Source organism: Camellia sinensis, chromosome 1 (assembly GCF_055761805.1).
Source record: "Camellia sinensis isolate YWXY chromosome 1, ASM5576180v1, whole genome shotgun sequence".
NCBI lineage: Eukaryota > Viridiplantae > Streptophyta > Magnoliopsida > Ericales > Theaceae > Camellia > Camellia sinensis.
In genome coordinates, this window is record NC_138961.1 from 80,370,120 (window position 1) to 80,396,155 (window position 26,036).

A 26,036-nucleotide genomic window follows, 5' to 3' on the forward strand; every position below is an offset into this window, starting at 1 on the left:
AGAGGTCCCGTGGATCATCTCTCAGTGGCTGTAGGCTACGTTTCACAGTCGTAGGCCATTTTTCCCGTTTAGAGGCCAGTTTTTGATTTTCGGAGCCGTCGGCCATGTGCCTCGGTTCGGGACCGCTTAATTACTTCCATTTGCTCTGGTTTTTGGCACACCCCTTATTTTCTCCCTTTAGAGGGACACTGTGGCCTGGGAGACCACCTTCGTGGTCATATGCCACTTCCAGTACCTAACAGCTTGTTTTCGGGGCCCCAGACTATGCGTTTTGGCCCCCGAACCCTCGTTTTGCATCCGTCTTGGTCCATTTTTTGTAGGGACCATATTTCATGCTATTTTAGAGTTGTAATTTATACTATTCCATGTCATGTTTCATCCTTTCCATGCTTTGGTAGAGTGGCATTCCATGCCTTAGGTTCGGTCCTTGGTATTCGTGCATGTGTGCACGCATTTCGGTTGTCTCATTTCCATCTGATGGCCACTGAAGTGAGTGTGGCTGAGGCCCACTCATTTTGGTGTAAGTCCATCGTGCATTGTGTATGCCATTTCGGTCCATAGCATTGCGTATGCTAGGTTGCATGTTAGAGCATTGTGTATGCCATTTCGGTCCATAGCATTGCGTATGCTAGGTTGCATGTTAGAGCATTGTATATGCCATGTTACATCATGCATTGTGTATGCCATTTCGGTCCATAGCATTGCGTATGCTAGGTTGCATGTTAGAGCATTGTGTATGCCATTTCGGTCCATAGCATTGCGTATGCTAGGTTGTATGTTAGTCGCATTGTGTAGACGTCCCCGAACGCCCCCGGGAGGAACGAGCTCCCGTTCCATTCGATATTGGGCTCACTACAGCTCAGGACTCCAAATTGTCACGGTTCGTAATCTGAACCAAAGAGTCCAAATTCGGCAAATCGTTTTGAGAAAACATATTTTGAAAGAAGTGCCAAACATGGACTGCTTTGCCAGATACAGAGTCGCCACCTAAATATTTTATTTTGGAAAATTTAGGAAACCCTGACTCGTTGCCTAAGGCCACGTGTCCGTCATCACCAAAGTTGCCTCAGCTTGGGAACTTGGGTACGATTGGGGAAGGTCACTTCGTGAGCACCCCCGCTTGCCCGATCAAAGATCGGCCTCTACTAACCATGATATCGAGTTTTGAAAACATTATGTGTTCTTATTCTGGCTATTAGCCTAGATTTACTATGTGATGCGCACGGCATACAAGTATAGACTGGATAGCCTGAATTGGAACAAAACATTTCATGTTTGTTTATTTGAAAATGGTTTGATGGTGCTACCCGCAAGTAGGCTAAGACGTGGATTTGCCACCCTCGGGTGGGCTTGGAAAACATGATTTTGCCACTATCTAGTGGGCTTAAAACACACATTCGATGAATTGTTCCAATCCAAATAATCCAACCTTCACCCGCAGGCATTCAGGCAGATATATCACATAAGCAATTAGCCTCATGGTAAGCATGCTATCATGGCAGTCACTCACACGCATGCAAGGATGCTAAAGCATAAAACTTACCGAGTACTCCAAGCCAAAACAGAAGCTAATTAGAAATGCATGCATGATCCTAATTATACGGAAATGCCTAATGCAACACATGCAAAAATGCAACTATAGCAGGCTCGGCTATTCTAAACATGGCATATGAAATGCTACAGCTAACATGTATTCAACTTGGAATTGAAAATAAAATGCAGTTAGTATGATGCGCCGAGCCCGGTCCATGCAAAACAAATGAATGAATGCAAACATGCTATCATACTGTATGCTAATTGAAACATGCCCTAATCTAACCATCATAAGCGGGTAAATAAAAGGGAGAAAGACGTGGGGTTGGAAGACATACATCACACACACGCACACTTATTACAACATTGCCCTCGCGCAGAGGGTCCGAATAAATAATACAGTCCCAAATAAATAGTATAGTCCAAATAATTACAAAATCCAAATTAATTAACAAATTAAACTAGGTAAGCTGTAAACTAGCATGCAAGCTAGGGACTGCCTCGACGCTGCTTCAGATGATGAATGATGCATGTTCGGGTTGCTTTGTACGGAAATCCACTGTGATGCCCCAATTAGCTTCTGTTTTGCAATAATTTTTTGGGAAAGCGCGCCAAGCCCCGGAAGACTGCTGATTCTTGATTTGCTGCAACAGAGAGCAGGAAAAGGGCATGGTAATATATTTTCACAAATGTATGCATGCCTCGATCCTCGTGCCACCAATCACGCATCTCGATGCATGATGGCCGAGGAGTCGAATTGTGCAACTCAATATAGAATGAATACATATGAAAACACAACAAGACCTAACTCCATCATGGATAATCCGAAGTGTCGGTGACTGGGAATTGAGACACGTTCCGTCACTCGAAGTACGAAACGTCCCTCGTTTCCCGTGCTCGGGCTAACTCCTATCCCAAGCACAATGCAATATGCATGACATGCATGAATGCAACTAATATACAACCTAGCATGCACAATGCTATGAAATGGCATATACGATGCACGAGATAACATGGCATACACAATGCGCTAACATACAACCTAGCATACACAATGCAATATGGGCTTACACCAACATGAGTGGACCTCAGCCACACTCACATAAGAGGCCATGAGATGAAAAATGAGACACTCGAAATGCGTGCACACATGCACGCAAACCGAGGACCGAACCTAAGGCACAAATGCCACTCTAACAAGGCATGAAAAGGCATGAAACATGGTATGTAAACATGAAAATTTCAGTACCGAAATGTGATGCAAAACAGCCCCGAAACATGGCAATATGGTACCCGATGCATGAAATGAGACCCGAAACTCAAAACTAGGCATGCGCAATGGCCTATAGCTATACAAAACATGCACTATTTGATCATGAAGAATGAAGACAGATTCAAGGAAGTCCCAAAACAAGCATATTTGCAGTTTTAAGCAGGGCCAAACAATGAAAACAAATAGGACTAAACTAGCATGCAAAAATGGCCCCGTAAGAGAGGTAATGAAGCAAGTAGCAGCTTCTGGCCCTAAATGGCCAAGAGCCCTTCAACAAAGTTGAAGAACGGCTCAAAATGAAGCACTTTACAGTTTACAACAAGCCACGGATCAAAACGCAAACAGGCCTAAAACAATGTGCAAGAAATGTGTCAAAAGGGAGACAAAGAAGCAAGTGATGGTTTCTGGCCTCAAACAGAGGAGGGCCCTTCAACAAAGTTGAAGAGGAGCCCAAAACATGGTATTTTACAGTTAGTGACCAAACCCAAAACAGTGCACATGCAAGCCTAAAATACTATGCAAAATAAGGCCTAAAAAGAGGTTTAAACACAAAGAGCAAAAAGGGAACCTCAAACAGCAAAGGTACCTTGATTAAACATGAAGAGGGAGTAAAAATAAGGCTATTTACAGTTCAGACCAGAGCCTAAAAATATAAGCACAAGAGGCTAACAAAACATGCAAAAATGAGGCCAAAAGAGGGATAAAGAAGCAAGTGACAAAAGGAAGCCTCAAACAGTGAAGAGTCCTTAAACAATGTTGAATAAGGGCTCAAAATAAGCCACTACACAGTTTATAACCAAGCTCAAAACAGTTTAAAAATAGGCCAAAAATACTATGCAAGAAAGAGGCATACAAGGGAGGTAAAGAAGAAAGTGTTAAAAGAAAGCCTCAAACAGGGGGAGGCCCTTAAACAAACATGAAAAGAAGCTCAAAATAATGATATTTTCAGTTAGGGTGGGAGCCCAAATATGCAAGCAAGTATAGCTTAGATTGCATGCAAAAATAGAGCTAAAAAGAGGAGAAGGAGACTTACCCTTGTAGACCAATGCTCCAACAACCTTTGAGCCAAGTTTGGGTGCTCCTAAGCTCTGAAAGACAGCCTCAAGCTACTGGTATGGAGTATGGAGGCCTTATGCTATGAGGTGTACTGTAAAATGATGTAGGATTTGAAGGATTTTGGGGGTTGGAGTGTAGGGAGAGAGAGATACAATATAGGAGGCTAAGAGCAATTTTTGTAACCCTTCAACACACAGCTGGGGGGTCTGCTATATAGGCAAAAAGAGGGGGGGAAATGGGGGAAAAATGGGAGGGAAAGAATTCAAGTTTCCCCCCAAAAGTGCAGCCCCCCGGATACAAAATCTGGGGGGAAACAGAATGCATATCTGTAAAGTACCTGGAGAGAGGATCATGGCCGGCTGCTTTTCTAGGGTTTAGGTGGCCGGCTGGCTCTCCCCATGGCCGGCCGGCCAAGGGTCAAAAGGTTCAATCATGATTAGTGGTCGGCCACCCCAGAAAGAGGGCCTCCCATGTGTGCACAACACAACCATGTAGTCAAAAACTGGAGAAAGTGAACCAGGAGAGAGAAAAGGCCACTTTTAGGAGGGGTTCAAAAGGGTCACACAGAATTACTGGCCGGCCATGTGATATTGGTGGCCTCCCAGGTGTGTACAACACAAATATGTGGTTTAGGGCTGGAAAAAGTAGCCTTAGGGTGGTCAACATTGGCTTCCAAGTGGGAAAAACGGGCGACGGAGGGCGATGGAGGAATAAAACTGGTTGTCAGAACAATTACTGGCCTCCCACCCTTCTACGACCTTCTTAACAATGAAACAGAGGTCCCTGCCAAAAATGAGCCCAAACCGATGCAAAATGAAGGTTCGGGGGCCGAAACGCCCAGCCCGAGGCCCCGAAAACTGACTGTTAGGCACCGGAAGTGGTGTTCGACCACGAAGTTGGTCTCTCGAGCCACAGTGTCCCTCAAAAGGGAGTAAATAAGATGCATGCCAAAAACCGGAGCAAACGGAGGTGGTTAAGCGGTCCCGAACCGAGGCACACGGCCAACGGCTCTGAAAAATCGGAAACCGGACTCCAAACGGGCAAAATGGCCTACGACCACGAAACGTAGCCTACGGCCACTGAGAGATGATCTACGAGACCTCTCCCTCCCTTCGGGAAGAGAAAACAGAGCCTGGTTCGCAAACCGAGGCAAAGCATGAAAGAGTCCGGAAGTCCGGAGGCAAGGCTCGCAGCCGAGACTCTGAAACTTCTGAACGAGCACAATATGCACCATCACCGAGCGCTCAATCCGTGACGTCTGCGTCTCAAGGTCGGTCAAAAATGGGGTGTCTACAGTTGCCCCTCTTTGACAGAACTCGGAAGTCATAAGTGACGGGAGTGAATGTCAAAGCCCAGAGACGACCCATTTTTGACAAGGCCGAAGACTTAGACAAACAGGCAAGACAACAAAGATGTGCCCGCAGGCAGGGGGCAAGATGCAAAATGATATGCAGGAAGATTTTGATAATTGGACTTATACACTACGCGAAGCCGGTTTGAAAATTTGACTTATACGCTACGCGAAGCCGGTTTGATAATTGGACTTATACGTTACGCGAAGCCGGTTTGAAAATTGAGGATTCATGCAATGCACTGTAATGTAGTGGCTAAAATGCAATGTAATAGCTAAGAGGTAAAGGTACCTTACAGGGGCAATTGGAAATGACTTACCTCATGCTGCTGGGGATCTTTCGCTTCTCCTTGGTTGAATCACAGGTACTACTTTTCTCCCTGACTATGGTCGCAGCTTTCCTTATTCTCCAACAGGGTGACAGACTAGGTTGGTTCAGTATCTAGAATTGAGGCGCATACACATGCTATCTTAATCTATGGGGCTGCCATATAGATTTCAAGCTAAGGATATACCTCTGGGTATTTAAACCAGACTTTAGTCTCGGAAGTCCCGAACCTTTGCGTTCTAGGCATAAGCCATTCGAACTCTAGTTTCCACCGTCTCAGTTGGTCTCCTAGGAACTCACCGCAAACACAGGCAGGTGGCTATACTAGACCGCCAGAAGTCGTTCGGGCACGACAAACACCAAAGGAATTGCACCTTTAGAGGATTTAAGGTCTCCTAGAGCAGAAAGTGCACAAGACAGTGTGAATAAAGATGCAGGATTTAAGGTCTCCTTAGACCGGACGATAAAACAGATATGGTGCAATGGATGTAATAGATGTGATGCAATAGATAATAGATGCGATGCAACAGAGAGTACAATAGATGCCAAAATGGTAACATACTCCAACCACGTTGGACTCGTGAGTGGAGGAAGAATAAAGAAAATTAATCAGGAGCGCGCTCCATGCATCCTAAGATAAATTCCAGACACGTTGGAATCGTGTGAGGAAGGGGGCAAAGAGAGAAACATAGGGACTTATCCCAGTGTTTCGGAATGGTATAAACATTGGAACGTATTCCGAACGCTTTTAACCGAAGGGGGAGAAACATGGGGACGTATCCCGGTGTTTCAGAATGGTGTAAGCATTGGAACGTATTCCGAATGCTTTTAACCGAAGAGGGAGAAACATAGGGACGTATCCCAGTGTTTCAGAATGGTGTGAGTATTGGAACGTATTCCGAACACTTTTAACCGAAGAGGGAGAAACCTAAGGGACGTATCCCGGTGTTTCAGAATGGTGTGAGTATTGGAACGTATTCCGAACACTTTTAACCGAAGAGGGAGAAACATAGGGACGTATTCCGGTGTTTCAGAATGGTGTAAGTATTGGAACGTATTCTGAACACTTTTAACTGAAGAGGGAGAAACATAGGGACGTATCCCGGTGTTTCAGAATGGTGTTAGTATTGGAACGTATTCCGAACACATTTAGCCGAAGAGGGAGAAACATAGGGACGTATCCCGGTGTTTCAGAATGGTGTGAGTATTGGAACGTATTCTGAACACTTTTAACCGAAGAGGGAGAAACATAGGGACGTATCCCGGTGTTTCAGAATGGTGTGAGTATTGGAACGTATTCCGAACACTTTTAACCAAAGAGGGAGAAACATAGGGACGTATACCGGTGTTTCGACAAAGGAGAAGAAACATAGGGGCGTATCCCGGTGTTTCGGAGAGGAGGAGAAACATAGGGACATATCCCGTTGTTTCGGAATGGAAAAAGAAACATAGGGACGTATCCCGTTGTTTTGGAATGGAAAGAGAAACATAGGGACGTATCCCAGTGTTTCGGAGAGAAGGAAGAAACATAGGGACGTATCCCGTTGTTTCGGAATGGAAGAAGAAACATAGGGACGCATCCCGGTGTTTCGGAAAGGTAGGAGAAACATAGGGACGTATCTTGGTGTTTCGGAATAAAAGATGCGGGCATTGGAACGTGTTCCAAATGCTCTAAACCAAAGGAGGTCTAACCCGTCGCACGCGCGAGGAGAAAGAATGATAATTGCAAGTGAAAAGGTGCATAATAATGCAAGTAATGAGCGTGACAATGCTAGATAGATGTGCATAATCAATGCAATGAATATGTATAACAATGCTAGTGAAGTGGGTGCATAACAATGCAATTGGAACGTGCATCACAATGCAAATGGAACGTGCGTGACAACGCATATTTAAAACAAAATGCCGAATAAGGGAATACAAGCCTTAACGAGACCAAATTCAAACGCGACCTCTGATTTACCTTTCGAACGGGCACACCATGTTCATACCAGAGAGAGATAACATCTGCTGCTGCTTTAATTGCCATTCTGACTTGGAATAGGCTTAAGCTTGGGGTCGAGATACACTCATGCTTCAGAGTAGTGACAAGGCCTGAGGAGGTACATCCGGTGTACAATCACGGAATTTGCTGAAGGTGAAACACACTCAGATGCTTCGATTTTCCCTCTTTTCTTTTGCATTGCAGTCTAGAACCCATATAGCTTCAGATAGGTATTGGTTTTACTGTTCTCACATGACCTGGGTTGAACCGTGCGGTTTTATGAAAGAACGAATCTTATTTTGCACAAACGTGAAGAATGGCACAACACTTTGAGCACAAAACTATTTTATTTTTGAAACTGAGAGATGAGTTTTCGACCAGGTATTGAGCCTATGACTGAACACAGCAAGACAACTCAACACGGAAATAAAAGGCACACGATCTAAACACCACTCAACAAAGGAAAAACAAGGTAAAACAACCTAAACACATCGAGACATGCTCGGAACGACTCAAAGCAAGAATCGAGACAAACAAAACAAGAGACATGACACACAGACATGTTACAAAGACGAGAGACTTCTCCGTACGCGAGGAGCTAGTTTCTCCAGGTATTATTTCCTACCCTTTCTCATTTGTGATTCTCACATCACTCGGCCCTCAAGCTCTGTTTTTCTGAAAAAAGCCCGTTTCTCACTTTTTCTCTCAGCGCACACCTCTCTATTCTTCAATCTCTCATTTTAAATCCCTCACCTGGGCGGTTGATGGATAAACAGAAAGTTGCGGACTCTTGCCCCTAGCATTTCGCTAGATTCTTCTTCTTGTTCACAACAGTGAGTTTCTCCCACAGAGGGGTTGTGATGCGGCTGGATGTGCAGCAGATCTGTAATTGACATTGGTTGATGATGCTCCACCGGGGAGTTTGGACGTGATCAGATCATTCCAGTTCGTGCTTCGCACTTGGCTTGATACCTCGTTGCTCGGAGGGTGAGAGAGCTTTCAGCCCTTTTGCTGTTAACTTCAGTTGTACCCTTTTCTGGCAAGTAGAGTGCCCTTCTTGGCAAGTATTGTGGCAATGGGGAAAAGACAGAACACCTGACTCAACTGTGCCCCTAGTTCATCATTTCGACCATTTTTTGTTTTTTGGCTTTCTTCTAAGACAATTTTGACCGACATGAGAGTTAGATTAACATGCTTGTTCGATTTTCTGATTTGAAATCATGCAAGTTAGGTTATGAGCATTGAAAATTTTCCTTTTTTGGGTCCAAGAAAAAGGTCCAGTTTTGGAAAAATGGAATAGTTTTCGAGAGAAACTCAGTCAGCCTTAGTAAAAATTCTTAAAAACTATTTTTGCAAACGGTCACTGCTCAACGAGCATAGAACCCACTCTCGAGATGTACATCCTCAGATTCGAAGGAAAATTGCCCCTTACTTGAAGGGAGCTGCATGGCAACGGAAAGTTGCCCCTTGTTTGAACGATGCCACAGCGCGTGGTATGGCAACGGAAAGTTGCCCCTTGTCTGAATGGCACTGCAGCGCATTGCAATCAACCCTCAGGGTGATGATCACAATCGAATTCTCGGATACAGAGAAGACAAAGATGACCAGAACCATCACATGGACACAGTCGAATTTGAAGTGTTTTACGGCTAGACTTCAAAATGAAGTTCCCTACGTATCCCAAAGATGGGAATCAAGCCTCATGTAGTTCGGGGTTAAGGTACACTCGGGTATTAACCTCTCCTTTTTAGGCTCTAACTCTTGCCAAGGCGCCCATTGCGGGTTTTCGACCTTGCGAGCTTTGTTCTTCTTCTTTTGTGTTATTTTCTTTCTTTTCATTTCTTTTTTGATTTTCTTTTTTTTGTTCTTTTCTTTGCATCTTTCTTTTTTGTTCTTTTGTTCTTTTTCTTCTTTTCTTGCTCTAACTTTTGCCTGGGCCGCCCTTCCGGGTTTTCGGCCCAGCGAGCCTCTCAAGGGTTAAAAGTATAGCTTTGTCCATGTCAAATGGTTTTGAGACCCCGAAGTCATCTGAATCTAGGAGAATGGCTGTTGTTCGCTGACGATGCAAGAGTCCATCCAATGGAGGGTGAATTTGCCCCTAGTGTTTGTGGATAGGAACTCGGTTGTCCTTCAACAATGTCTTCTTCTTTCCTCCCTTCTGGGGTTTGGCATTCTTGTCGATCTTCATCTTGGACTCTTCGAGCACATTTGAAATTCTTGCCCCTAGTTCGATGGGTGTTCCTGATCTAGCTTCGCAAGCTTCTTGATCTGACTTTGTTGCCGCTAATTCACGGGCTGCTCTGGATCCGGCCACACAGGCCTTACATTGTAGTTGACCTTTGAACTTTCTAAGTTCTAGTCCAAGGTTTGAAAATGAGGAGTCAAGTCTCGAGGCTGAGAGCGATCCTAGGCTGCACAATCTCAAGAGCGATTCCACACAAGTCTTCGCAGGACCGCGCAAAACATTTTTTGAAATCTTTTAAGAAAGCGACTAGTCGCTCGCGCTGAAGATAGTGTGAAACCAGTCTGGGTCAAGCCAGGGTCCTTCTCAGTACTCACGCCAACAAGCATGATTTCATTCATTAAGGGCTTAGCATGCCTCTCTTTCTCTCAATTGATCAAATTTTTGCAAAACCCGAGGAATTCCTTCCTCTTCGTTTTCACCGCAGTGTTCAAAAGGTTTTGAAAAGCTTAGGTCGATGTAATGAATTCAAGGCACAGAAAAGACACAGCTTCTAGTCAGATACTGCCATCTCATTTGAAATTTCTGGTACAACTGGCACACGACAGAAACAAACATAAAAGCATGAAAAATCACTGCTGTTCATCCGAATCTGCTGGCGTTACTGGCTCCAAGGCAGAAATAGACTCAAAACAAAACGAAAAGACAAACACAAAACAAAATGGCAACGCCCGAGGTAACACCCCGCGGAATCACCCGACTCCTATACAACAGACTGACTCGATACAATAAGACAAACCTAACACAAAAGAGACTGACTCAAAACAAAAAGACAGACTCAAAACAAAACAACAAGACTGACCCAATGCCTAAGTTAGAATGTACAAAAACCAGCATTCACAAATGCTCAAAACAGTGCGTGCCATACACCATATCTGAAATAAACTGAACGCCGCCCGCAGGTGGTTCATCCCTCGATCACATCACATTATCCCCTACAAGTTCACTGATCAAGTGCCGATAGACTTTGCAGGAACTGGTGCGGGGATGACCCCGTTGTCAAACAGATCTTGTACATCATGGCGCAGGCGGAAGTAGTCGTCGGTAGTATGGCCAGTTTGCTGATGGTACGCGCAGTACTGGGTAGCATCATGTGTAGCCGGAAGAGGGTTCGGGAGAGTCCGAGGCTCAAGGGGTTTGAGATGGCCTTGTCCAATAAGGATTTGGAGAGCTTTGGACAAAGGCATATAGAGGGCATGGAAGACCCTCCGACCTCGGGGTTGGTACTTCAAGGTTTGTGGATTTTTGCTGGGCGCACCAGCAGAGGGATTAGTAGGTGCTGGCCTGGTTTGCTGATCTCTTTCGAGTGCAGGATTATAGCTAAAAGGAACGTTTCTGATGCAACGACCCTTCTCCTGGCTTGGCCCTTGATTCAAACTACCCCCAACTTGAGTGGCGGAAATGTCGTCCACAGTTTTTGCAACAACTGCGAGCACTTGCTCTTTGTTCAGTCCCTCGGCTTTCAAAGCCTCAACAGCCAACAGAAGATGTTCATAGGGATCCATGTCCACCCCCATCTTGTTCCTTCCACTCGCCTCCACTTTGCCAAGGGATTGGCATTCCTCATATACAGCCCGTTCCAAGATTGGGGAGCCTTTTGACATGAACTCCCTGGTATGTGATGTGGTTGATGACGGAGCCGATGTCCTAGAGGCCAAATTTGTCACAGTTCTCTGAAGATCTTTGATCATTCTTTTCAGCTCAGAAGTAGTGGGCTCACGGGTTTGAGATTATTGGGGTTCAAGTGCATCCATCGTGCTTAAGGCCATGCTTTCCGGGATAAACATCTCGGGTGTGAGTATATGGGTCGGGGTGTATACACTGGGGTTGTAGGTGGGTGACAGTGTATGGCTGAGGTTGAGATGTGGATGAGGTACTTGGTCCTTGGGGTTTTGAGGTGGAACTATTGTCCGGTTGTCAATGAGATTCTGGATCTCATGACGAAGGCGGTAGCAACCATCGGTGCCATGGCCGCGCTGTTGATGATATACACAGTATTTGCTAGGGTTATGTCTGGCAGGGAGTGGATTTGGCAACGGTTGAGGATTAAGGGGTTTGAGATGCCCTCTTTCCATCAGAACTTTGAATACGCTAGTTAGGCTCATATGGAGGGGGGTGAAAAATCTACCTTGAGCTCAGGCTGGGCTGGCTATTTGTAGGCTGGCCTTGGCAAAAGGGTCGGCTATGGCGACTGTGTTGACTTTAGCAGGTTTGGAAATAGTGCTACCGCCAGCATTGGTACTCTCGACTGGGAGCCTTACGGCAACCTCGGTGGACCAATCCTCAATGTCGTGAATGGAGTTAAGGCTCTGTGCCCTTTTGAATTGCTTCTCAAGGTTCACAATTTTCACTGCAGTCAGATTGAATTCATTAACATCAGAGAGACGAAGCCTCTCAGTAGGCTGCACCAGGGTTGTGGAAACTCGAGCTTGAGTCAACCCTTCTCGGGGATCTGGACCCTGCAAATCTTCAGTCGGTAGAAGTGGGTCAAAGTTTGGCTGGGGTCCCAGAGCTGGATACGAAACAGATGCCCCAGATGGGTGTTGCAATTCAGCACTGGTCTTATCCTGCATTGCAGTTCCCTGATTTAACGCTGCTATCATGGCCACAAATTCTTCCGAACCCTGTGCCATCACGGGTCTACTGATGATGTGACTAGCGACTGTCGGATCAGATGAACAAAATGAACCTTATCTAGCCCTCCTTTGCCTTACCTCAGCGAAGGAACACTAATTTGCCCTTGAACTGAATTTCTGACCTGACAAAGTCTATCAACACGGATCCAATGTACCCGGGGGATATCGAAAACTTCTGAAGCTATGGTTCCAAGACTACCTAGCAAAAGGGAAAACATGCAGCATCTCAGCCTGATTTCACCTGAACAGATATGAGCCTAGTTGAATGAGTGTGCTCTCTACTGAATTCTGCCCCCAAAATTCTGCCTCGAATCTGATACCCTCGGGTAAAACTGATTCCCAGATACTGATGCCCGCAGGCCTGATGCCCAAACTACTAAACTGGTGCCCGCAGGCCTGATGCCCAAACTTGTAGACTGATACATGCATTCCTATAGAGGCGCACTCTAAAAGCACATAGCAGACAAGTGAGAGCCAAAACACCCCTATGTTGGGGTAGGGTTTCCCTGTCCTATTTTGTCAGGAGCTAGGGTTTCACTACGCACGCAGCGGTTTCAAACAACCTATAAACGGGTAAGCAACCTGTCCTAGTTTGGAATGGTCACTATGGATCCGAATATGCACTAGATCGAATGGTCAAAAAGGGTGCCCCGGTAAAACCGGGGTTTGTGTTCCCATACTGGCAGAGCCCACAACCGGTCAGCCTTATGGTCACGTCTTGACAAGACAAGCCTCCGGCAAACCGTTCAGGAATAGCAGATGGCAAACACGGTGTCCTAGGCACCAATGCAAATGTAATGCAAAGAGACACATAAGTGTAATCAAAACAAGATATCATGAGTTCGAGTCAAGTTCTCTAATTCCCCAGCAGAGTCGCCAGAAACTGTAGACGTCCTCGAACGCCCCCGGGAGGAACGAGCTCCCGTTCCATTCGATATTGGGCTCACTACAGCTCAGGACTCTCAAATTGTCATGGTTCGTAATCTGAACCAAAGAGTCCAAATCCAGCAAATCGTTTTGAGAAAACATATTTTGAAAGAAGTGCTAAACATGGACTGCTTTGCCAGATACAGAGTCGCCACCTAAATATTTTATTTTGGGAAATTTAGGAAACCCTGACTCGTTGCCGAAGGCCACGTGTCCGTCATCACCAAAGTTGCCTCGGCTCGGGAACTTGGGTACGATTGGGGAAGGTCACTTCGTGAGCACCCCCGCTCGCCCGATCAAAGATCTGCCTCTACTAACCTTGATATCGAGTTTTGAAAACATTATGTGGTCTTATTCCGGTTATTAGCCTAGATTTACTATGTGATGCGCACAGCATACCAGTATAGACTGGATAGCCTGAATTGGAACAAAACATTTCATGTTTGTTTATTTGAAAATGGTTTGATGGTGCTACCCGCAAGTAGGCTAAGACGTGGATTTGCCACCCTCGGGTGGGCTTGGAAAACATGATTTTGCCACTATCTAGTGGGCTTAAAACACACATTCGATGAATTGTTCCAATCCAAATAACCCAACCTTTACCCACAGGCATTCAGGCAGATATATCACATAAGCAATTAGCCTCATGGTAAGCATGCTATCATGGCAGTCACTCACACGCATGCAAGGATGCTAAAGCATAAAACTTACCGAGTACTCCAAGCCAAAACAGAAGCTAATTAGAAATCCATGCATGATCGTAATTATACGGAAATGCTTAATGCAACACATGCAAAAATGCAACTATAGTAGGCTCGGCTATTCTAAACATGGCATATGAAATGCTACAGCTAACATGTATTCAACTTGGAATTGAAAATACAATGCAGTTAGTATGATGCGCCGAGCCCGGTGCATACAAAACAGATGAATGAATACAAACATGCTATCATACTGTATGCTAATTGAAACATGCCCTAATCTAACCATCATAAGCGGGTAAATAAAAGGGAGAAAGACGTGGGGTTGGAAGACATACATCACACACACGCACACTTATTACAAAATTGCCCTCGCGCAGAGGGTCCGAATAAATAATACAGTCCCAAATAAATAGTATAGTCCAAATAATTACAAAATCCTAATTAATTAACAAATTAAACTAGGTAAGCTGTAAACTAGCATGCAAGCTAGGGATTGCCTCGACGCTGCTTCGGATGATGAATGATGCATGTCCGGGTTGCTTTGTGCGGAAATCCACTGTGATGCCCCAATTAGCCTCTGTTTTGCAATAATTTTTTTGGAAAGCGCACTAAGCCCCGGAAGACTGCTGATTCTTGATTTGCTGCAATAGAGAGCAGGAAAAGGGCATGGCAATGTATTTTCACAAATGTATGCATGCCTCGATCCTCGTGCCACCAATCACGCATCTCGATGCATGATGGCCGAGGAGTCGAATTGTGCAACTCAATATAGAATGAATGCATATGAAAACACAACAAGACCTAACTCCATCATGGATAAACCGGAGTGTCGGTGACTGGGAACTGAGACACGTTCCGTCACTCGAAGTACGAAACGTCTCTCGTTTCCCGTGCTCAGGCTAACTCCTATCCCAAGCACAATGCAATATGCATGACATGCATGAATGCAACTAATATACAACCTAGCATGCACAATGCTATGAAATGGCATACACGATACACGAGATAACATGGCATACACAATGCGCTAGCATACAACCTAGCATACACAATTCTATGAAATGAAATGGCATACACAATGCAATATGGGCTTACACCAACATGAGTGGACCTCAGCCACACTCACATAAGAGGCCATGAGATGAAAAATGAGACACTCGAAATGCGTGCACACATGCACGCAAATCGAGGACCGAACCTAAGGCACAAATGCCACTCTAACAAGGCATGGCAAGGCATGAAACATGGTATGTAAACATGAAAATTTCAGTACCGAAATGTGATGCAAAACAGCCCCGAAACATGGCAATATGGTACCCGATGCATGAAATGAGACCCGAAACTCAAAACTAGGCATGCGCAATGTTCTATAGCTATACAAAACATGCACTATTTGATCATGAAGCATGAAGACAGATTCAAGGAAGTCCCAAAAAAAGCATATTTACAGTTTTAAGCAAGGCCAAACAATGAACACAAATAGGACTAAACTAGCATGTAAAAATGGCCCCGTAAGAGAGGTAATGAAGCAAGTAGCAGCTTCTGGCCCTAAATGGACAAGATCCCTTCAAAAAAGTTGAAGAGGGGCTCAAAATGAAGCACTTTACAGTTTACAACAAGCCATGGATCTAAACACAAACAGGCCTAAAACAATGTGCAAGAAATGGGCCAAAAGGGAGACAAAGAAGCAAGTGATGGTTGCTGGCCTCAAACAGAGGAGGGCCCTTCAACAAAGTTGAAGAGGAGCCCAAAAAATGGTATTTTACAGTTAGTGACCAAACCCAAAACAGTGCACATGCAAGCCTAAAATACTATGCAAAATAAGGCCTAAAAAGAGGTTTAAACACAAAGAGCAAAACGGGAATCTCAAACAGCAAAGGTCCCTTGATCAAATATGAAGAGGGAGTAAAAATAAGGCTATTTACAGTTTAGACCATTGCCTAAAAATATAATCACAAGAGGCTAACAAAACATGCAAAAATGAGGCCAAAAAAGGGATAAAGAGGCAAGTGACAAAAGGAAGCCTCAAACAGTAAATATCCCTTCAACAATGTTGAAGAAGGGCTCAAAATAATCCACTTCACAGTTTATAACTAAGCTCAAAACAGTTTACAAATAGGCCAAAAATACTATGCAAGAAAGAGGCATACAAGGGAGGTAAAGAAGAAAGTGTTAAAAGAAAGCCTCAAACAGGGGGAGGCCCTTAAACAAACATGAAAAGGAGCTCAAGATAATGCTATTTTCAGTTAGGGTCGGAGCCCAAATATGCAAGAAAGTATAGCTTAGATTGTATGCAAAAATAGAGCTAAAAAGAAGAGAAGGAGACTTACCCTTGTAGACCAATGCTCCATCAACCTTTGAGCCAAGTTTGGGTGCTACTAAGCTCTGAAAGACAGCCTCAAGCTATTGGTATGGAGTATGGAGGCCTTATGCTATGAGGTGTAGTGTAAAATGGTGTAGGATTTGAAGGATTTTAGGGGTTGGAGTGTAAGGAGAGAGAGATACAATATAGGAGGCTAAGAGCAATTTTTGTAACCCTTCAACACACAGCTAGGGGGTCTGCTATATAGGAAAAAAGAGGGGAGAAAAGGGGGGGAAAATGGGAGGGAAAGAATTCAAGTTTCCCCCCAAAAGTGCAGCCCCCCGGATACAAAATCTGGGGGGAAACAGAATGCATATCTGTAAAGTACCTGGAGAGAGGATCATGGCCGACTGCTTTTCTAGGATTTAGGTGGCCGGCCAGCTCTCCCCATGGCCGGCCGGCAAAGGGTCAAAAGGTTCAATCATGAATAGTGGTCGGCCACCCCAGAAAGAGGGCCTCCCATGTGTGCACAACATAACCATGTAGTCAAAAACTAGAGAAAGTGAACCAGGAAAGAGAAAATGCCACTTTTAGGAGGGGTTCAAAAGGGTCACACAGAATTACTGGCCGGCCATGTGATATTGGTGGCCTCCCAGGTGTATACAACACAAATATGTGGTTTAGAGCTGAAAAAAGTGGCCTTAGGGTGGTCAACATTGGCTTTCAAGTGGGAAAAACGAGCGACGGAGGGCGATGGAGGAATAAAACTGGTTGTCAGAATAATTACTGGCCTCCCACCCTTCTATGACCTTCTTAACAATGAAACAGAGGTCCCTGCCAAAAATGAGCCCAAACCGATGCAAAATGAAGGTTCGGGGGCCGAAACGCGCAGCCCGAGGCCCCGAAAACTGACTATTAGGCACCGGAAGTGGTGTTCGACCAAGAAGTTGGTCTCTCGAGCCACAGTGTCCCTCAAAAGGGAGTAAATAAGATGCATGCCAAAAACCGGAGCCAACGGAGGTGGTTAAGCGGTCCCGAACTGAGGCACACGGCCAACGGCTCCGAAAAATCAGAAACCGGACTCCAAACGGGCAAAATGGCCTACGACCACGAAATGTAGCCTACGGCCACTGAGAGATGATCTACGAGACCTCTCCCTCCCTTCGGGAAGAGAAAACAGAGAAAATAGAGCCTGGTTCGCAAACCGAGGCAAAGCATGAAAGAGTCCGGAAGTCTGGAGGCAAGGCTCGCAGCCGAGACTCTGAAACTTCTGAACGAGCACAATATGCACCATTACCGAGCGCTCAATCGGTGACGTCTGAGTCTCAAGGTCGGTCAAAAATGAGGTGTCTACACATTGTGTATGCCATCTCATTTGGATTGTGTTTGGGATAGGAGTTAGCCCAAGCACGGGAAACGAGGGACGTTTCGTACTCCGAGTGACGGAACGTGTCTCAATTCCCGGTCGCTGACACTCCGGATTACCTATGCTGGAGTTTAGGTCTTGTTGTGTTTATATGTGCATTCATTTCACATCAAGTCGTGCAATTCGACTCCTCGGCCATCATGTATCGAGATGCGTGATTGGTGGCTCGAGGATCGAGGACTACACTCCCTGAAGAGTAGTCATACATACATACGTGAAAATACTTTGTTGTGCCCCTTTCTTGCTCTCTGTTGCAGCAAATCAGAAATCAACAGCCTTCCAGAGCCTGGCATAGCATTCCGGGATTAATTGCAAACAGAGGCGAATCGGGGTATCGCAATGGATTTCCGCGCAAGGCAACTCAAGCATGCATCTTTCATCATTCGGAACAGAGCTGAGGCGGTCCATAGCTTGCACGCTATTTACTTGCTTTCCTAGTTAAATTGTTATTTAATTAGGGTTTTGTAATATTTAATTAGCTAGAGTAGTTAATTATTTATTCGGACCCTCCGAGCGAGGGCACAATTGTAATAAGTATGCGTGCGTGTGATGTATGTCTTCCAACCCCACGTCTTTCTCCCTTTTATTTACCAGCTTATGATGGTTAGATTAGGGCATGTTGCAATTAGCATACTTATGCTTGCATATTTGCATCATTCATCTGTATTGCATGCACCGGGCTCGGCGTATCGTATTAATTGCATTTGTATTTCCATTCTAAATCGAATACGTGTTAGCTGTAGCATCATAACATGCCATTGTAGAATAGCCGAGCCTACTATAGTTGCATTTTTCATGTGTTGTATTAGGCATTCTAGTATAGTTAGGATCATGCATGGATCTCTAACATAGCTTTTGTTTTGGCTTGGAGTACTCGGTAAGTTTTATGTTTTAGCATCCTTGCATGCGTATGAGTGACTGTCATGATAGCATGCTTGCCATGAGGCTAATTGTTTATGTGATATAACTGCCTGAATGCCTGTGGGTGAAGGTTGGGTTATCTGAATTGGAACAATTCATCAATTGTGAATTTTAAGCCCACTTGAGAGTGGCAAATCATCATGTTTTCTAAGCCCACCTGAGGGTGGCAAATCCACATTTTAGCCTACTTGCGAGTAGCAAACCGTTTTTCGAAACAAACATGAAATGTTTTGTTCCAATTCAGGTGATCCAGTCTATACTTGTATGCTGTGCGCATCACATAGTAAATCTAGGCTAATAACCGGAATAAGAACGCATAATATTTTCAAAACTAGATATCATGGTTAGTAGAGGCCGATCTTTGATCGGGCAAGCGGGGGTGCTCATGAAGTGACCTTCTCCAATCGTACCCAAGTTCCCGAGCCGAGGCAACTTTGGTGATAACGAACACGTGGCCTCAGGCAATGAGTCAGGGCTTCTTAAATTTTCCAAAATAAAATATTTAGGTGGCGACTCTGTATCTGGCAAAGCAGTCCATGTTTGGAACTTCTTTCAAAAAAAATCTGTTTTCAAAAACGATTTGCCGGATTTGGACTCTTTGATGATTCATCGGTCTTGCATTGCACTCCGCGAGATTAGATACAGGACCGTGATACAAATTGAGTCCGAACTGTAGTGAGGCCCGATGGCGCGTCTACACATGCAAGGCAGATGAATGAATGCAAATATGCAAGCATAAGGATGCTAATCAAAATATGACATAGAACTAACCATCGTAAGCGATTAAGTAAAAGGGAGAAAGACGTGGGGTTGAAAGACATTCACACACTCACGCACACTTATTACAAAATTCGCCCTCTCGATGGAGGGTCCGAATAAAAGCTAAGCTATTCTAAGCTAAGCTACTTAACTAATCTAATAATCTAATTAGACTAATTATTACATAATCAAATGAATAACTAGCTAATCACTAAGCTAATTATTACAACAATGAATTTAAATTAGCTAACACATTAACTAATTATACAAAGCAGTTAAAATGGCCTTGAGAAGAGGGACATATGCATGCTCGGTCGGCTTCGCTCGGAAATCCATTGCCACGCCTCATGTTGCCTCTATTTGCACTGTTTTAGACTGCTGAAAATTGTACAAATCTCCAAAACACTTATGATCCACCTCATAGACATGCTGAGAGGCCATCGGCCAAATGGTATAGTCATCGGCCAAGGGATAAGGGTCATCGACTACTTTTGAGTCCATCGGCCAAATATTTGTAGCCGATCGGCATACTAGATAGCCGATCGGTCATATTTTCCTGCAAACTGCTCCTTTTGCTGCAGTAGAGTACAAACAGAGGCATGGCAATACATTTGCAAGAAAATGTTGTGCAACTACACCCCTTATCATGTCTAAGGCTCAAATGTGTGTAGTGCTCGGCTCTCTAGCCATCAATCACACATTTCGATGCATGATGGCCAAAGAGGCCGACTCGCACAATTCAATATGAATGAAATGCACAAAAACACATAAGTTCCTTAGACTCTATCATGTTTGATCAAGAGGCAAGGCATGCACACACAATGCAATGCATGCAACATGGAGATGCTATGCAATGCAACATAAGCATGCCAAATGCAATGTAACAAATAAGCAACAATGTCATGCAAAGACAAGCATGCAACAACATGCAAAGATGGACTTAAACCAAAATGGACAGACCTCAATCATGCCCAAATCAGTGGCCAAAATGATGAAACGATGACATGAAATGCAAAACAAAGCATGCATATGTAATGGACTATCACCTAGGCATAAGAGCACAACTCTCAAGAGCGCTCAAAGAGTGACAAAAGTGGAAGTGTAACAACACTATAAGCATTGAAATAAGGTATGAAATGATGTCAAATCATTCAATCAATACAAGCATGGCATGCTAGGGTCCTTAAAGCATAAAGCTACCAAACAGGACTACAAAGGAGGCATGCAACACATGGTACAAAGGCATGACCCAATCATGGACAGAGTTCAAATAGGTCTAAACAAAGACCAAAATATGCTAAGATTGATGCACAAATGCCTAGGCATGCATGCATGCATGCATACACACTAAGCCACAAATAAGGTAACAAATGCACAACCCTTAGAGGCACTCAAAGAGTGAATGAAGTGGGAACATGGAAATGCTACATGCTCTGAAATTTCATATGGAATGATTCCAAATCATGTACATGATACAAATGAAGCATGCTATGGTGCCCAAAGCTTAAGGCTAGCAAGGCATTTGCACTATAACTATGCAAAACATGAAGCATATGGAAAGGGAAACCCAAAACAGTCCTAGAACATGTTAAAATGAGTCTAAAACATGTATGGAAGGAAGCCAAAATATGCTAGCGTGAAGGGCATAAGGCATGATGTATGCAAGGCAAATAAGGTGGATTACACTACACCTATCAAGACCAAGCATGAGATGGCTTCGCCAACAAAAATTAGAGTTATATCATGGAAAAATAGCCCCAAATACACATTGAAATGATAGCTCGCAAGCTTAGGCATGAAGGCATACGCAAAGGCTCATGTTCAAGGCACAAAGGACCAACCCTTCAACGCATTGAAAATGTGAAAGATGTGAGTGCATGGCAATGAAACATGCTCTGAAATCACATAAAAAAATGATGTCAAATCATTCAAATAGGTCAAGAAATGCATGCTAGTGGACTTGATGCACAAAGCTAACAAACTAGGATGAACCATAGCTATACAAATCATGGCATGCATGGCCAAAACAACAAAAATAAGAGCTTAAGCATGCTAAAACATGACCAAAAGCTTCTTAGAGTTAAGCCAAAATCATGCTAGAATGACATGTTAAAGCATGATACACATTAGTCTAATTCATGGAATTGCACTACAAGTGCATGGAGCATGCAAGGGCCAACCAAACCAAACCTTAACAGATGTATAACATGGCAAAAAATCACCAAAAACATGCTGAAATAGAATCAAATCATGCTAGAAAGGCATGCTACTTCATGAAGCATACAAGACTAGTTTGTGAGAAATACACTACAAGTGTGTAAACCATGCAAGGAGTGAGTCCACCAATCAAAATCAGAGTTATAACATGTCAAAATAACACCCAAAAAATGCTTGAAATAAGCTAATTCAAACCACAAAAGCATGCTACTTTGTAAGGCTAACAAGGCTAGCAAAGAGGATTTACACTACAAGTGCAATAAGCATGCAAGACGTGACCAAGCCAGCCAAAAATAGAGTTATGGCAGGTCTAATAAGTCACAAAAATGAGCCTAAACAAAGCCATAAAGAAGTAAAAACACATGCTCATGTGGTTGGCCATCAACACTAGCAAGCAAGACAAGAGGAGAGGAGACCACCCTCTCCTACTTGGGCCCTCAAAATAGGGTTTTCACCACTGAAAATCCTCTGGATTTCAGTGGTTAAAAGGCTATGAAAATTTGTTTTGAAAGGCCTTAGAAGATGGCTCAAAAGCTATATAAGCTAAGGAATAAAAGGGAGAGACAACCCCTTAACACAAAATAAACCTAAGCCATCACTTTTAGGACTGAAAAACAGAGATTTTCTCAGTTCAAAACCAAGCCAAAAACAGTTTACAAAGGTGGTAAAACAACCATGCAAAGCAAAGGTTTAAAGGAGCAAGTGCTTACCCTTGAAGCACCTTGAAGCTCAGCCGCAAAACCAGCCAAAATCTAAGCCAAAATAAGCCTTTAGGAGCTCAAAATAGGCTCCAAGGGACCTCAGCCCAAAGATATACAACTTTGATGAAGGTTGCCTAGGCAAAGGAGGGGTGTATCTCCAAGTGTAGCTCTTGTTATGCACACAAAAGCAAGAGAATGAGAGAAAGGCAGAGATTTTGCTCTGAAAGTTGTAGAGAGAGAGGGAATTTTTTAGAGTGAGAAGCTCCCAAAATTGCCTTAATGTTCTAACCCTTCAATATGAGATACAAGGCTCTCATATATAGCAAAAATGAGCTCAAGGTTGAAAACATCTGAATTGGGACAGCTGGAGCAAGCTGGAAACAACTGGAGGAGAAATATCTGTCAATTCTGGGCTTTCTGGACATTTTTGGCCGATCGGCCAACATTTGTGGCTGATAAGGTTCACTTTTGGCCGACCTATGGCCGATGAGGTCCAATTGTGGCCGATGCACTCGCATAGAGGCTGATGGAAAAAATCAGTCCTGGTCCCTAACTTGAAGCAAGCATAATTCCTTCATCTGGACTCCTTTTCAGGTCATTCTTGAGCCTAAAATGTAGCCTCGGAAGTCTTATTTCCAAATTTGGAAGCATTACCTCAAAATTCCATGTGTGATAAGAGATATCCCTCTTTTAGTGAATGCTACTCAGTTTCGGTCCAACTGGAATGATGCCTAACTTCAACCAATCATATCTCCCCCATCCGGACTCGGATTTAGGAGATTCTTGAGTGTAAAATGAAGCCCCGGAAGCCTTATTTCCAACGGTGATGGCCTCATAGCTTAAATTCAAGTATACAAAAGGATAAGCCTGATTTAGCGAGGGTTGCTCGACTCTCTCTTAACGGTTCATGCCCATCTTCTTCTCTAACTTAGTTTCTTCCCTCTACTCCTTTTTTCTTCAACTCCAAACCCCCGAACAAGGTGTTTTGAAATATTTTTCAACGATTTAATCTCTCTTTCATTCATTTCCACTCTATACTGACTCGGTTTACCGAAAAACGCAACATTTAACAAAATACAAGCCTCGGAACATCGTAGGAACTTTATTTCAAAAATATTTTGAAAGAGAGGGTTTTAAGGTCTAAAAACCACCCAAAATAGCTTTGGTCCAAAATGGGGTGTGAGGTTAGGATTTGACTCTCCTCTTACCGAAGAAATCGAACCTTTGCCCTGCACATCTTTCATCACCAAGTAAACCATCAGTAGTGCCCAAGTCTTAAGGATGGTGAAAAATGGGGTGTCTACACTACTTAGTTCTTTGCCCGAAATTTGGGAGACTTTGGTTATGATAGTTAGTAATTCGGCACCCGATGAAGTTGTCACAATGGGCAAAATCACTAGTAGCTTGTTGAATGAAGAAACTAGAAGAAAATCAGCAGGTTCCTCTCATTCAGAAGCATTTGTTGTGAGAGGACGAAGCAAAACAAAGGGGATGAGTAAGACTCCTCATGGTCGTGATCAAAGCCGTGACAAATCAAGAGATGGTTCTTTTTCAAAAAAAGACATTGAGTGCTATTATTGCCATGAGAAAGGGCACATGAAACGAGAATGCCGAAAGCTCAAGAACAGAGAGAAAAGGCGTAACAAAAGTGTGGATAAGAAGCAAGAAGACACAACGGTAGTTACTACCGATGATCTCATGGTCGTTTGTGAAGATGATTGTATCAATTTTGTGGGCCAAGAGAGCATTTGGGTGATTAATTCTGGTGCTTCTTTTCATGTGACTTCTCGAGTTGATTTCTTCACTACCTACACCAAAGGAGATTATGGTTCTGTTCGAATGGGTAATGAAGGCTTGTCCAAGATTATCGGAATGGGTGATGTTTGCTTGGAAACAAATTTGGGTTGCAAGTTGTTGCTTAAAGATGTGAGGCATGTTCCCGACATTTGCCTCAATTTGATCTCTACTGGGAAGCTAGATGATGAAGGCTTCAACAACAAATCTAGTGATGGAATATGGAAGCTCATAAAGGGTTCTTTAGTGGTGGCTAAGTGCAAGAAGACTCATACACTTTATTCAATGCAAGGAAAAATTAGTAAAGGTGTTGTCAATGCACTTCAAGATGATACTTCTACCAAATTGTGGCAAAATCGGCTTGGCCATATGAGTGAAAAGGGGATGCAAGTATTGTTCAAGAAAGAGCTTATACCCGGTTTGAAAGGTACACATCTTAAAACTTGTGTTCATTGTTTGGCGGGTAAACAACATAGAGTTTCTTTTCATAAAAATGTTGCTTCTAGAAAAGAAAATGTGTTGGAGTCGATTCATTCGGATGTTTGTGGTCCTTTAAAAGTTAGAACACATAGTGGTACACTTTATTTTGTTACTTTCATTGATGATTATTCAAAGAAAGTTTGGGCTTTTCTACTAAAAACTAAAGTTCAAGTTCTAGAAGTATTTAAGCATTTTCAGGCCATGGTTGAAAGAGAAACATGGCAGAAATTGATGTGCATCCGATCAGACAATGGTGGTGAATACATTGGGCCATTTGATGAGTATTGTCGCAGCCAAGGTATTCAGCACCAAAAGACCGTTAAGAAGATTCCTCAACAAAATGGCGTTGCTGAGAGGATGAATCGCACCATTGTGGAAAGAACAAGGTGTTTGCTTTCACAAGCTAAATTGCCAAGATCCTTTTGGGGTGAGGCAATGAAGACATCGGTTGACGTGATCAATTTGTCTCCTTCCTATCCTTTGAATGGTGATGTTCCAGAAAGGGCTTGGACCAATAAAGATGTGTCTTATGAGGACTTGAAAGTGTTTGGTTGCTGAGCTTTTGTTCACATTCCAAAGGATGAGAGGTCCAAGCTTGATAGTAAGTCAAGACAATGTATTTTTCTTGGTTATGGGCATGATGAGTTTGGTTATAGATTGTGGGATCTGGTCGACAAGAAAGTTATTCGAAGCCGTGATGTTGTGTTTCTTGAAGACCAAACAATTGAAGACTTTGGCAAAGGTGATCAACCGGAGCCAAAAACTAGTGATCTCATTGACATGGATTCATCTCCTTCATCTTCAGTTAATGATGAAAATGGGGGAGATGTGTAGCCACCTATTGAAGATGTGAAGGATGATTTTAATCCTAATGAAGTTGAGCCAGAAATTGAGGAAGAGCATCAAGAACCGCCACCACAACTTGAGTTGAGGAAATCTACAAGGGACCGACAACCTTCAAGAAAGTATCCTCCCAAAGAATTTGTGTTGATTTCTGATCAAGGGAAGCCTAAGAGCTACCAAGAAGCAATTGAGCATGCAAAGAAAAATGATTGGAAAAAGGCCATAGAAGAGGAGATGAATTCCTTACTTGAAAATCACACTTATGATTGAGTGAAGTTGCCTAAGGGGAGGAAAATTCTAAAAATAAGTGGGTTTTCAAATTGAAAAATGATAATAAGAATTTGAGGTACAAAGAACGTCTTGTTGTGAAAGGCTTTGGGCAAAATAAGGGTATTGACTTTGATGAGATTTTCTCGCCGGTTGTGAAGATGTCTTCTATTCGGGTTGTACTTGGCATGGCTGTAAGTATGAACCTTGAAGTTGAACAACTTGATGTGAAGACCGCATTTCTTCATGGAGATCTTGAAGAAGAAATTTACATGGAGCAACCAGAAGGTTT